This window comes from Arvicola amphibius, chromosome 9 (assembly GCF_903992535.2).
Source record: "Arvicola amphibius chromosome 9, mArvAmp1.2, whole genome shotgun sequence".
NCBI lineage: Eukaryota > Metazoa > Chordata > Mammalia > Rodentia > Cricetidae > Arvicola > Arvicola amphibius.
In genome coordinates, this window is record NC_052055.2 from 111,081,462 (window position 1) to 111,095,041 (window position 13,580).

Here is a 13,580-nt window from a genome sequence, read left to right on the forward strand (position 1 = left end):
ACTTGTCCTCCTAAGAATCCAACAGACGGGCCAGGCGGTGGTGGCGCAAGCCTTTAATCCCAGCATTTGGGAGGCAGAGGCAGGCGGATCTCTGAGTTCGAGGCCAGCCTGGTCTACAAGAGCTAGTTCCAGGACAGGCTCCAAAGCTACAGAGAAACTCTGTCTTGAAAAATACCAAAAAAAAAAAAAAAAAAAAAAAAAAAAAGAATCCAACAGGCAAACTATGCATGCATGGGGCAGAGGGTGAGCACACGCCAGGGGCATATCCCTGGAGCCAGTGGTGTCCGCACATTTGTTAGCCATTGGAGGCCCGGGATTGTCTGTGACAGGGTAGAGTGCAGTGCATGGTAGCTCCGGTGCCGGTTGTCCTGTACTACAAATTAGAGTTAGCCTGGTACAAATGCAGGACACCTGACCATCCTCATAGAGTTTCTCCCTCTTCGTGCTGCCGGGCGCCCTCCTTTCCCGCGGAGCTGTCACAAAGGAAAGCCCTTGGCGTCTTTACTTTCCACTGCCAGACTACCGACTTTACAAAGTTTTAGGGCGCATTCCTCTGGGATCACTGCCCACCAGTATAACTCCAGCCAGGAGGCTCTCAAGTGGCCCCGGGAAGTCAGGGAGAGCAAGCTACCCTTACGTTCATATTCACACCCGGGCTACTCGCAAATGCACACGGTGCTCGGCGGGGGTACTTGGGGAGCCTTGGGTGGAGGTGCCCAGGGGACTCGGGTCCGGTCCTCCCTCCTCCTAGCGTGGCCTGAAGCCACCGGAGTAGACGCAGCGCCCCTACAGCCTGTTTTTCCGCCTCCATCTCCTCCTCCTCCACCTCCTCTTCCTTCCCCCAGCGGGCGTGCAGTCTCAACCGGTTCAGACTGGCCAGGGTGCCACGGCAAAGGAGAGCGGCGAGTGGGACCACCCCGGGAGTGACTTCCCGGGGTGGGGACGGGAAGGTGGAGCCGGCGGGGAGGGTTGCACTCCACGTGTCCCTGGGGCTGAGGGCGGCGGCGGTGGATCGCGCGCGGCGGGACCTGTCGCCCAGCGCACGGCCGGGATCAGCAACCGCGGCCCCAGCCGAGCCCGGGACTCAGGTAAAGGCCCCAGAAGCCGGGGAGGTCCCGGTCGGAGCAAATCGGTTACTCAGCAAACTGCAGCGAGAGAAGGCGGCGCTGTCACCCGCGGGTGCACAGCTGGCGGCCGGCTTCTGGTCCCGCTGTCTGACCCGGACTGAAGCTGAGAGTGCCCTGAGAACGCCGCAGCGTGCTCTGCACCCCTCCCCCTTTAAAAAGAACAAAAGAAAGAAAGAAAGAAAAAAAGAGTGCTTGCCTTTGCATAACACTTCCAGGAATCTGAGGACTGCATTTTGCGTGGAGTAGGGGGAGCAAGGGGATGAAATCCGGAAGATATGCGGGAGCCCCCCTGACATGAGTCTGCCGGGATACCTTCTGCAGGTGTTGGTGGCAGTTCAGAAAAAGGCATAAGACCCAGGTGGGTCCTAACTCCTCACTTGCCAAAAGGCAGCTCCAGTAGAGGTGGGCTCAGGTGCTGGGGGGAATCCAGTTGGGGCTCAGAGTGCGTCTAACTGTAAGGACAGCAGCGCATAGTGCGGGTGAATCCTGCCGGGCACCAGGCAGTGCAGAACCCGGGCTGGGCTCCAGAGTGCAGGAGCCTAGCTGCCAGGCAGCTCCTCCGCCACCTGGAATTTCAGAGGAACAAAAGTTGGAAGGATTTTGGTGCTCATGCCTCGGCTCTGGTTCGCCTAGGTAACCTGCTTTGGTTTTAGCAGTGAACAGAGACATTGGAGAGGGCAGCAAGCCGTTGAACTTGACCATCAAAGTCAGGATAAAACCTCTTTCTTGGGATGGCAGGTGTATGCCGCACAAACAATTCGGAATGTTTAGGCAGCGTTTACATTACATACATTATTTACATGTTATTATTTATGTTGCTATCCTAATAACCTCACTGGAACGGTCTCATGGGCTACAGTTCAGTTGTAATATTTAGATATCTTGAATTTCACCTAGACCAGAGCAGAAACAGCTTAGATGTTCTCAGGTAACAGATGCTGAAGAGGGTGAAGAGGAAAGAAAGGTGTTCATGCTGGGTCCAGCCTCAGTTGGAGCCTGTGTGAGTGCCGGGAGTGGCTCTGGTACCCGTAGTTTCCCTCAACAAGCGAATAGAAATTAGACAAGAAAATCGTTTCACCTGCACACTGGGAAAACCGTGTAAAGCAACCCCACTGGTGCATGGCCCAAGAACAGACTTCTTGGGTAAATGGAGAGGCAGGCATCCTTCCCGTCTCCAAGGAAGCGTCTATGGGAAGGGCAAGAGTGTGATAAAGTGGTAAAGAAGACATTAGGAACTCTTTTTTTTGTTTTGGTTTTTTTTTCGAGACAGGGTTTCTCTGCAGCTTTAGAGCCTGTCCTGGAGCTAGCTCTTGTAACCAGGCTGGTCTCGAACTCACAGAGATCCGCCTGCCTCTGCCTCCTGAGTGCTGGGATTAAAGGCGACATTAGGAACCCTTGACTGGCTTCTTAATGTTTTCGTGGCTGCTCTACAATACTAGTTACGATGGTGGGCAGTGGCTAGTGTATGAATGTCAGAAAAGGTGTCCTTGGCTTCAGATAGACCTGGACACTGTCTAGAACAGGAGCTCTCAACGTTCCTAATGCTGCGACCCTTTAATACAGTTCCTCATGTTGTAGTGACCCCCTCCTAACCTTATAAAATAATTTCGTTGCTATTTCATAACTGTCGTTTTGCTACTGTTATGAATCATAATGGAAATATCTGATATACAGGATGTCTGATATGTGACCCCCTCATGAAAGGGTCGTTCAGCGTGTCCCCCCCCCCCCAGGGGTTTTGATCCACAGGTTGAGAACTGCTGGAATAGACCAAGAGGCTGATGTTTAGACAGATGAGATCGGATTTCTCATTTGTATTTCATCCCCTCTTTTGAACCCTCAATTTTTTTGTGGTCTTTTTCTACATTGAAATGTCCCTCAATGTTTACTGAGAGACTATGGCTGTGTGGAGAATTTGTGGGGGCCGCAGTGACAGGAAGCACAAAGCACATGGTGGGGGCAGGATGTATAGAGGTGACGTTGCCAATCTGTGTCTATGGAAAAGCTGAGCATGATGGTGGTGGTGGTGGTGGTGGTGGTGGTGGTGGGGTGTGTGTGTGTGTGTGTGTGTGTGTGTGTGTATGCGTTTATAGGCTTGATTCTGTTAAACCTTTTGACTCCAGATAGTTGGCAGATCCTGTTTAATGTCTTCTCTGAGGCTGGATAGGACTTAGAAGAGATGGCTTCTCATTGGCTTGGTGAGAAAGCCAATGGCCAGTGAGACAGGTACCAAGTGAATAAAGAAGGCTATGCCAGGGATATCAGGGCAGGCAAGGTGAGACACTAAGTACACTTAGCCTTCATCCAGACTCTGGGACTTATCAGAGAGTGGAAGAATCTGGAGAGTTGTTCAGCCAACAAAGACCAAAGTTCGTCAGGTTCAATTAATTATTACATAAAAAACAAGGGCCCAACTGTAGTGATATTTCATTTGTATTTTAATAAATAAAGCTTGCCTAAACATCAGAGAGTAAAACAGCTGCACCGGTCAGCCTTACAGAGCAGGCAGTGGTGACCCACACCTTTAATCCCAGTAGCCACACTAGTTTGCCATAGAAACCGGCCAGTAGTTGTGCAAGCCTTCAATCCCAGCCCTGGAGAGGAATATAAAATGGGAGGAGCCAGCTCTCACGCACAGTCTCATTCTGAGGGTTCCAGGAGGCAGGATTGCCATTTTCAGACTGAGGTAAAGGTAAGAGCTAGTGGCTGGCTGTTTTGCTTTTCTGACCTTCAGGTTGAACCCTAATATCTGTCTCTGAGTTTTTATTAATCGTACTACACCCAACATTGGCAGAATTTGTTTTCTTTGGGGGGAACCCTAAATTCAGATTTTTTAAGGCTAATCATCCAGTATCGAAGCATTGGCAATTCATTCAAACTTGCCAAAAATCACGACAAAAGCAACCTCACTGAGCAGCTCAAACAAAACAATCTCGGGACCAGATTTGGCCTTAACATGGACAATGTGTGATTCAGCGACCTTAGCCTGAATCCATTGACTCTCAACTGGCCTCTTCCTTCCTTGCTAGAAGGGGTGACTCTGCTCCTTTGGTGGTGACCCACAGCCAGTGTTAGGCTGCTGTCCTGGTTTCCTCTCTTGTTGCTGTCTTAAAACATTGCCTGAAAGCAACTTAGGGAAGGAAATGGTTTCTTTAGCTTCCATTTCCCGGTTACAGCCCATCCCTGAGGGAAGCGAGGGCAGAACTCAAGCAGGAACTTGATGATGCAGAAACCATGGAGGAACGCAGCTTGCTGGCCTGCTGGCGGGAGCTTTCTTATAGAGCCCAGAACCACCTTTGCACAATCATTAATCAAGCAAATGCCCCCACAGACATGCCCACAGGCCAATTTGATCTGCATGGTTTCTCTCTGAGATTCCTTGCTGGGGTGATTCCAGACTGTGTCAAATAAGCAAGTCATGGTGACAGATCAGTAGGTTCAACTGAGGACATCTACCAAGCCTTGAAGGTCAAAGGGCATTCTTCGCTCATGATCCTGCCGTTGATCACGTCACAGAGTTCAGGAGCTAATGATGGCTGTTAGAAGATCCCTTCCAGCGACGCTTAGTGTGGCTAATCCCCGTACCCAGCGGTGTTTCTCTGAACATTTTCCTTGGCTGTTCTTCCGTACTCCATCCCAGTGTGGCATAGTAAACTGTTTTCCTCTTGGACAGGTGTGTATTCAGAGGCCAGCTCATGGCGCTCAGAACTCTTCATTGTCTTTGGCCTGCGTGATTTGCCCAGGAACTCTCTTCCTCCTGCTTTTCAAATAGGACCTTACTGTGTAGCTCTAGCTGGCCTGGGACTCAAAGGAACCTGCCTACCCCTTTCTCCCAAGTGCTAAGATTAAAAGTGTGCCTTCATGATGCCCAGCCCCTTTCTTAAACAGAATAGTCTGCTAATCTCCTTGAATTTCCATCAAACGATGCAAGTTCAGGATTTTGCTCTTTGTAAGTTGGATCATAAAAGCAGTTTAGATTGTTTTATAGTGTGCATTTATCCAGCTCCAAAAAGCGAAAGGAAAACAAAGTTATGGGTTTAACGATTCCAAGGGAAATTGTACAATGAACTTCTTTAACTGAACTGGATTTTTAGTATTTAGTTTTTGTATGTTTGTATACATGTGTGTATGTATGTACTTTTGAGACAGAGTCTCACTACGTAGCCGTGACTAGCCTATCATCTATTCGTAGACTAGGCTGACCTCAAACTCACAGAGCTCCACGCATCTCTGTCTCCCGAGCTCTGGGATTAAAGGCTTGTGCCTCCACACCCAGCTACATTGGGTTTTCAGAGATGAATTTTTGGGATTTTCCAGGCTTGTGTGTTGTACTCCTTGCTTCATGTCAATGAACTATGTTATAAACAAGTGGGCCTGGCTGTAGCTTGAACGCCAGAGCTGTTATCGTCGATGAAAGGAAGAGCATGTTTGAACAAACAAAATGAGAACGGTGCATTTGGAGAGGCGTGGAGCGCATGTGCCTGAGCTGGCCCCGAGAGGGTTCCCAGAGGGCTTGACCTGACAGTTCAGAGAGCCGCGGTATGTTCTTTGTCTGGGCCCATACACTAACAAGTCAACCCTGCCTTGCACGCCAATGACTATAGCAGGCATCTCCGAATGTTTGACTTTTTTTCTTTTTTTTTTTAAAAAAAGAAAGAAACTAGCTACAGCCTTTTAGAATTTATTGGAATCTTTTTGTTTTGTTTTTGTTTTTTGAGACAGGGTTTCTCTGTAGCTTTGGAGCCTGTCTAGAACTCTCTCTGTAGACCAGGCTGGCCTTGGACTCACAGAGACTGCCTGCCTCTGCCTCCCGAGTACTGGCATTAAAGACATGTGCCACCACTGCCTAGTTTGAATATTATTATTACTATTATTATTATTACTATTATTGGTTGTTTTTTTTTTTTTGAGACAGGGTTTCTCTGTAGCTCTGGAGCCTGTCCTGGAACTAGCTCTTGTAGACCAGGCTGGCCTTGACCTCACAGAGATCGGCTTGCCTCTGCCTCCCGAGTGCTGGGATTAAAGACATGCACCATTACTGCTTGGGTGAATCTTATTTTTAATTGACAGTATTTGTACGTATTTGTGGAGTACCGTGTCATGCATGGTTCGGTACACGTGTGCAGAGTGCAACAGTCATATCAGGGTAATTAGCAATTCCTATTGCTTCAAATATTTATCATTTTATGTCTGTTTCAGTTATTGTAGAATATGTAGTGAAATATTCCTAACTGTAGTTATCCTACAGTGCTAAGGAACATTAGGATGAATCCTGCTTTAACTGGATTTTGGTAGCTATGTTCAAGCCCTGTCTCCCTTCCTGTCACTTCTGCTAGCTTCTGGTGTCCTCTGTCCTACAGGAAGACTCTGAGGCGACAAACTTCCTTAGCTGCCACCTGTGAATGAGAACGTTCAGTATTTGTCTCTGAGGGCCTGGCTTACCTCCCTCTGCAAAATGTCCATTTTCATCTACAGTGCTGCAGTTCACAGGGTTTTACTCTATTTTTGTCGGAGAATGGATGTTTACATATGAATCAGGTAATGATAGTCTAGATAGATAGATAGATAGATAGATAGATAGATAGATAGATAGATAAATAGATAGATAGATAGTCACGAGTCGTATTATCTGATATTATAATGGTAAAGATGTAGGTTCAAGCCTTCCTTTCTCCCTTCCCTCCTCCCTTCCTTCCTTCTCCCAACAGTCTTACTATATAGCCCTGGCTGGCCTGGAAATTGCCGTGCAGAACCAGGCTGGTCTTGAACTCACAGAGCTCTACTTAACTGTACCACCATCTGTGGTTCTTACGAGAAGTTACGGTTGGTGTGTCAGAGACAGTGCCTTCTTCTGCATCTTCCTAAAGTCAGTCGCTTTGGCTGTGGTCACTATTTCTACAAGAATTTTTTTTTTCATTTCTCTTTGAAAGTCTGGATGGGCTGCTTGATCAAGATTTTCAGGGTGTGGATAAGGGGCAGACCTAAAGCAACAACCTGCCTTGGCTGTTGTGGGTGGGTGATGGGAGTGGGGTGTTCTGTGACCTAAATTCTTAACGTCCGTCCTCCCTTTATCTAGAAGAAACATGGTTTATCATACTTGGATTCTAACATGCCTGGCAAGGCTGAGGCAAGAGGGGTGTGCTTTCTAGGCTAGCCTGTGCTACACAGGAAAACTTGTCTCTGAAAACCCCCAATAACATCAAAAGTTGGATCTCTAAAATAATGGGATTAGAAATGTTAGGCACGGGGCCTATGGGAAGAGACCAGATCCTAAGATGTGGGGAACAACAGAGCTCCACCCCCACCCATCCCATACTGTGTGGGGACTCAATAAGAAGGCAGTTTTCTCTTGAGCAGAAAGTGACCCTCACACATAGAAGAGCAGGCTTTGAACGTGGCCTCCTGGTCCTCAGGAACCGTATGATAAACTTCTATTGTTCATAAACCACACAGTTTATAGTTCTTCGTTACAGCTTCCTGGATGACTAAGTCAGGGCGGAGGGACTGACCCTAGCCCTACTCCCTCTGTTTGCCCAAAGCCTCCTGCTGTCCTCTTCCTTCCCTTCCAGTGGCCTTCCTCATTGAGGGAGCCGTGGGACAGTTGACCAGAGTGTGTTCTTCCATTCCTCAGGACAGCGACTCTTGCTTCCAGCTGCACCGTATTAGAATCTCTCAGGAAGCTAAGCGGAAGCGGAAGCAGCAGGCTTGCCAGTAGAGAAGTCTGTAGTGAGTGCTGGCATTGGTGTTTGTAGAGAGCTTGCCAGATGAATTTCTCAGGGTCAGAACTGCCACGCTCTTGACTCTCTAAGACATTGACACCCGGAACTAGAAACTCAAAAAGGAGCCGCATCCTAATACTGGTTGAAGATCCCTTACCGAAAATGCTCTAAAAATCAGAAGTGTTGGAGATTTGCTTTTAGAGTTTTGGATTGTTTTTCTTTTGGGGGAATATTTCTGGGGATTTAACCCACAATCTCACATATATGTTGGCCCAACAAGCTACCATATGTGGGAGCTCCTGCCCTGGAATATTTGTATACACAAAATGAGATCTGTTGGAGATGAGACCCAAATTTAATGATATAATTAATATTTGTTTTATGCAGACCGTATGCCTGTAGCTTGGGGGATAGAATGTTTGCCTGGTTATGATCAATTCCCTTGCAAAAATACACTAGAAGTGGTGACCCCCGTCTATGATCACAACACTGGGGGCATGGAACAGAAGGGTCAGATGGATGGTGGTGGTGCATGCTGTTAATCCCAGCACTCCGGAGGCAGAGGCAGGCGGATCTCTGGGAGTTTGAGACCAGCCTGGGCTATTGAGAGAGTTCCAGGACAGGTTCCAAAGCTATAGAGAAACCCTGTCACACACACAAAAAAGTGCAAGTCATCCTCAAACAAGGATTTGCAGGGGGGGAGGGGGAGGCAGCCTGGACTATCATCTGAGGCCTTGTCTTAAAACAAACAAAAATTGTTTTATCAAAGTATCATTTGCAATAGCAAAACCAAGCAAGCAGAAGAGACTGTTCAATGAGCTTAGGCAAATGGAGCCAGCTGGAGTGGACATTCATTTGGAAAAACATTTTACATAGCAGTTGTGTTAAGTTATATTTCACATACCACACTAGTCACCTACGTGAAATTTGCCTTTTGGTGATATTTAGCATGTCGTGATTAGAATAACCATTTCCACCATCAACTGTCGAACATTTTCACACCAGAGACATCTCAAAGCCATCCATAGTCCCTCCATATTCCTCTCCAAAACCTCAGTGTCCTTGGTCGGGAAGCCAGGTCTCCTGTGAGTGGCCTTTCTCCCCGGGCTTCTTGCTCTTAGCGCAAGACATTTATAGCTTCATCTATTTCTTCATATCGTCTGGCCATTGCTAAATATTCCTGCGTTGTGTGGTTGTGTCATAGCTGTCTTCTTCACTCACCCTTGGTGGATGTTGGCTCCTTGGTCTGTAAATATTTGTTAACCCTATCACTTACATATAGACTATTTTACATCTCCTGTTTTTCTTCTGTGTGGATGCTTATTTTCCGGTTCCCAGTATCCCAGTCCCTACACTGAGGTGGCAGAGGATAAACCATGTGTGTTTGGTGGGGGCAGTAGTCACTGTTTAGGGCAGAGGGATGTACTGGTGGCGGAAAGTCTCCTGGCAGAGCGGATCTACTATTATGAAACTCGTTACCTACTGACACTGGAGTCAGAACTCAAATATTTTTGTTAGATATCAAGTGCTTTACGTTAACTGCTTTATTGAGATAGTCACTTACGATAAAATCGACCCATGTCATATGTCCTAAAAATCGTTTTCACTGAATTCCCAAAGTTATATTACCTTCAACATAGTCTGCTTTTGGTACAGTTATTAGTTGAAGTTCGGGGGAGGGGGCTGTGCGGGCGCCGTGGCACTTATGTGGAGGTCAGGACAATGTTGTGGGATCCATGGAGTCAAGCTCTCTTCACCTTCATGTGGCTTCAGGGTAGTAGAGCTCAGGTCTGGAAGCCCGCAGAGAAACTGCCTTTACCCACTGCGCCATCTTTCCAGCCCTGCTTTTTATACAGTTTTATCACCTAAAGGACCCTTCAGGTTTCACGCGCTCAAACTGCTTTTCCTGTTTGCACCAGCGAAGGATGAGGGTCCAGTTCTTCACATCCTTGCCTACGTTTTTTCACCTTTCCAGGCACCGATAATGACATCCCGCATAGCTGAGGGACGTGTGGAGCCTCCCTCGCCCTTTTTCTCCTCATCTTCTACTCTTCCTGCCTCCATTTCTTTCCGTTCTCTTTAGCACAGGCTTGAGCTACCAGTCCCCCTGCCTCAGCCTCCCCAGTGCCAGGATTGCAAAAGTACGAGCCACCATGACAACTTGGGTTACGGTTTTTAAACTCACTTCCCAAGTGACTAGACTTAAACCAACCTGTAATCAGCCATTTCTCCAAAGCCCTTGCGACCAGTGTGGTAGCACAAGCCATTTTGATTGTGATAAGACGTCAACAAACAAAAACAAAAACAAAAGTACTGTCTTCAACCTCTTCTTATTTCAAGTGGAAAAAAAAATCAGTGAATCTTTAGAGAGAAGTTATAAATAACTTTCAGAAAGAGGCCATTAGAGATGAGTCGTGGTGGTGAAGGATACTGTTCATCACTCTGGATTCGAAAAAAACAAATCACCATCGTCCGCATGAGTGCATTTAAAGAAATGTATGTCAGTGCTGAATGTTGATCTAAATGTCAAATGGGCATTTCTGACAGCTTCTCTCCCAGAAAACAAAACGAAAAAAAGTTCTGCTAGTTATTAAGTTTCAAACCCAGGAGGAATGTCCAAGGTGCCTATTTAACATGCCAAAGCTGGGCCTGGCCACCAGTTCCTCAGTTCCTACCAGTTACAGGGTCTAGCTTTGCACACCCGGCCTCTACCCCGAACTTGCCAGCCCAGGGGCTGGGCTACACATCCCCCAGAGGCTCTTCCCTGTATAATCCAGACAGTTTGGTTCCCTGCCTCTTTCATTCTTGTACCTTTGGCCTCCTGGCTGCTGAACCTGGTTCCACTCTCTCCTTTCTCCCTTCCCCTCTCCCCTCCCACATGTCCCAGCTCAGTCTGGTCTTATGTCCCTGCCTCTCCAATGCTCTCCCTTATAGCTACGATAAACTTCCTTCTTCTCCACCATTCCTGGGAGCAGTCAAGAGCTCATGGAAGAAAAATGAGTGTGGAACGAGGTGCAACGTGAGGCCCAGGGAAGATGTTTACTGGGGAACATGGACTTTCCTCAGTGGGGCTTTTCCTACTCTGGAGGAAAGACTTCCAGCTCACTCCCTCCTAACAGAGCGAACCCCAGCCCCATGGCAGAGACTTACCCTCCATCTGATAGCCCAGTTAAGTGCTGCTGTAACTGCTTTCATGATTTCTTCTTCAACGGTGGTCCTGGGCGCACATGGTTAATTGTAAGTTACGAAATAAAGTGTACTGCCCTAAAAGGGGTGTCTCCATTAAATCCCTCCCCTCAGGCTTCAGGGAACAGTGGAAGAGGAGGTGGAAAGAGTGTAAGAGCCAGAGAGGATGGGGGACACCAAGAAAACAAGGCCCTCGAAATCAGCAAGATTTCACACACGTGAACTCACAGAGACTGAGGCACCATGCACGGGGTCTCGAGGGTCTGCACCAGATGGGGTCCTAGAGCTGGAAGGAAAGGAGACACACGTCCTCGTGCCTAACCCAGAAGTCATCACCAGTTGGGAACCGTGTGCAGATGATAGTCTAGTTTTCTTCAAGGGAATCTCATTGGAGAAACAAATAACCCTTAAAGGCAGGATCTGTGCCCAGTAGTAGATGCCCAACAGAAAACAGTTCTTTGTGTCAATGAAGGGTCAAGGCTTTTCCTTTCCCTTTATTTTACTTTATCTTAGTTTTCATTATACACACACACACACACACACACACACACACACACATACACACACACATATATTCTCTTTTTACCCTACAATACTATGGCTTCTGGTTTAGTGTTTTTATGGAGTTCCTGAGTATGTAAACCAGTGAGTCTCTGTACCTATGTCCGTTTCTTGTGCCTTTTCTTGGGTTCTTTTCCTCCGTTTATTTTGTCCTATTCCAATGTGCTAGTTTTTGTTTTATCTTATTTTATTATTATCCCTTAAAAGCCTGTTATCTAATGAGAGACCGAAAGGGGGTAGGGAGGGGAAACCATAATCAGGATATATTCTGTGAGAAAAAACTATTTATTTTTCTTTTTTAAATTTATTTTTATTTTATGCATATTGGTGTTTTGCCTCCATGTATCTGTGTGACAGTGTCAGATTTTGGAGTTACAGACAGTTGTGAGTTGCCATGTGGGTGCTGGGAATTGAACCCTGGTCCTCTGGAAGAGCAGTCAGTGCTCTTAACTGCTGAGCCATTTCTCTGGTCCCCCGAAAAACCCTATTTTCAACACAAGGGGGAAAAAAGAAATACAGTGTAAGTTAATGTTGTTCTATAAATAGCCTAGTATACCCTGTTGTTTGACAGAAATTATACAAGTTTTCAAAATGCTTCTGAGTATAATTCAGTCTTTTAGTAACAGTGTAGTTAAGAGATTTGAAATTCTCAAAGAATTTACTAGAATGTACAATGTGTGCCTTTCCTTGATGCCTATTTCCACACTAGTGCATGAATAAGATTCCTCAACACTGGAAGTGGCTTATGGGTCTTGATGCCAAATAATACAGTGTCTTCTGGTACCAAGTGGCGCTTCTGATTGGAAGGGGAGGGGTGAAAGTCCATTGCTTAGATAACACGAGTGACTTATTAATGATAGGAGTTTCCATGTGTGATGATGACTCTCCATTGTCAACCTAACTGGATTCAGAATCACCATGGAAACACATCTCTGGGTGCATCGATGAGGGTGGTTTTAGGAAAGTCTATCTGAGCGGTGTGTGTGTGTGTGTGTGTGTGTGTGTGTGTGTGTGTGTGTGTGAGCCATCCTCAGTGTGAACTGCACAAGCCCATGGCCTGGGGGCTGGGGGTATGGGACTGAATAAAAAGAAGAATGAGCCCAGCATCAGAGCCTGACTGCTCTCATTCCCCTGCCATGCCTCTCCACCATGATGGACTGTATCCCCTCAGTGAGTCAAAATAAGCCCTTTGTCAAGCTGCTTTTGGTCCTTTATCCTGTCACAGCTGTGGTAAAGGTCACCAGTGCATTGCTAAGGTATAGAAGGAATCCTGCGTTGGATGTAAGGTGCACGACATGTCATTACATGTCAGCAGTGTGCCATGGGCCTCACCTTGTTTGCCTCTGGAGCCCCGTGAGCGCGCCCCACTTCACCTTCACCCATCCTTCCCTCCTGCTGAGGGTCCCGATCTGCCTCATGCTCATGCCTAAACCACCCTCTCAGCCAGCCCCGTGTACGAGAAGCCATCTGCCTTGGCTGCTTTGGCTGCTTTCACTTCCCCTCAGTTGTTGACCATGAAAACTTCCCGGTCAAGTCCCCGTGGCTAGCTTAATAGGCACTTCCTTTTTCCAAGATTTGCCGTCCTAATCACTTCCTGTGAGAAATGACGCTACTTGCCCTCTGTGTTGAAGTATCACCCGGGCACGGCCCATGGCAAGGTGGGACAAAGGTTGTCTCTGAAGAAAGGAATTTCTTAGGTTTTTGAGGGACATAGTGTTCAACTTTCCAGAAAAATCCAGTTTTTTCCAGGATCTGTCTCTTCCTGTCTCTTTCCTAGAGAGTGATAATTTGGGGTTTTTAATGCAGTTGGCTCTCAATTGTTTTTTCAGAGCCTGTCCATCCTATTAGGTGTTTGGTTGTGCCTGTCTTACAGGGTCTAATTTGGGGAATTAAAACCGTGTTTTCCTTAAAGGGGATTTTGAACAGGAATTGTGTTTGCCACAGAAGCACACGAGCCTTAGTTGGATCCCAGCACCCACATAATATC

The 13,580-nt window shown here is 47.1% G+C and overlaps 1 protein-coding gene across 4 annotated transcripts in view; it reads left to right on the plus strand.

Moving 5' to 3' along the window:
• The first annotated feature begins 880 nt into the window (after positions 1–880).
• Positions 881–13,580, plus strand: part of Slc16a9 (solute carrier family 16 member 9) — a 37,316-nt gene continuing 24,616 nt past the window's right edge. For 3 of the 4 annotated variants that reach the window (XM_038343243.1, XM_038343245.1, XM_038343246.1), the window contains exon 1: positions 881–1,485. The gene's annotated coding sequence lies outside the window, so the exon portion shown is untranslated. The remainder of the gene's footprint in view (positions 1,486–13,580) is intronic. The other variant, XM_038343244.1, reaches the window with a different exon arrangement.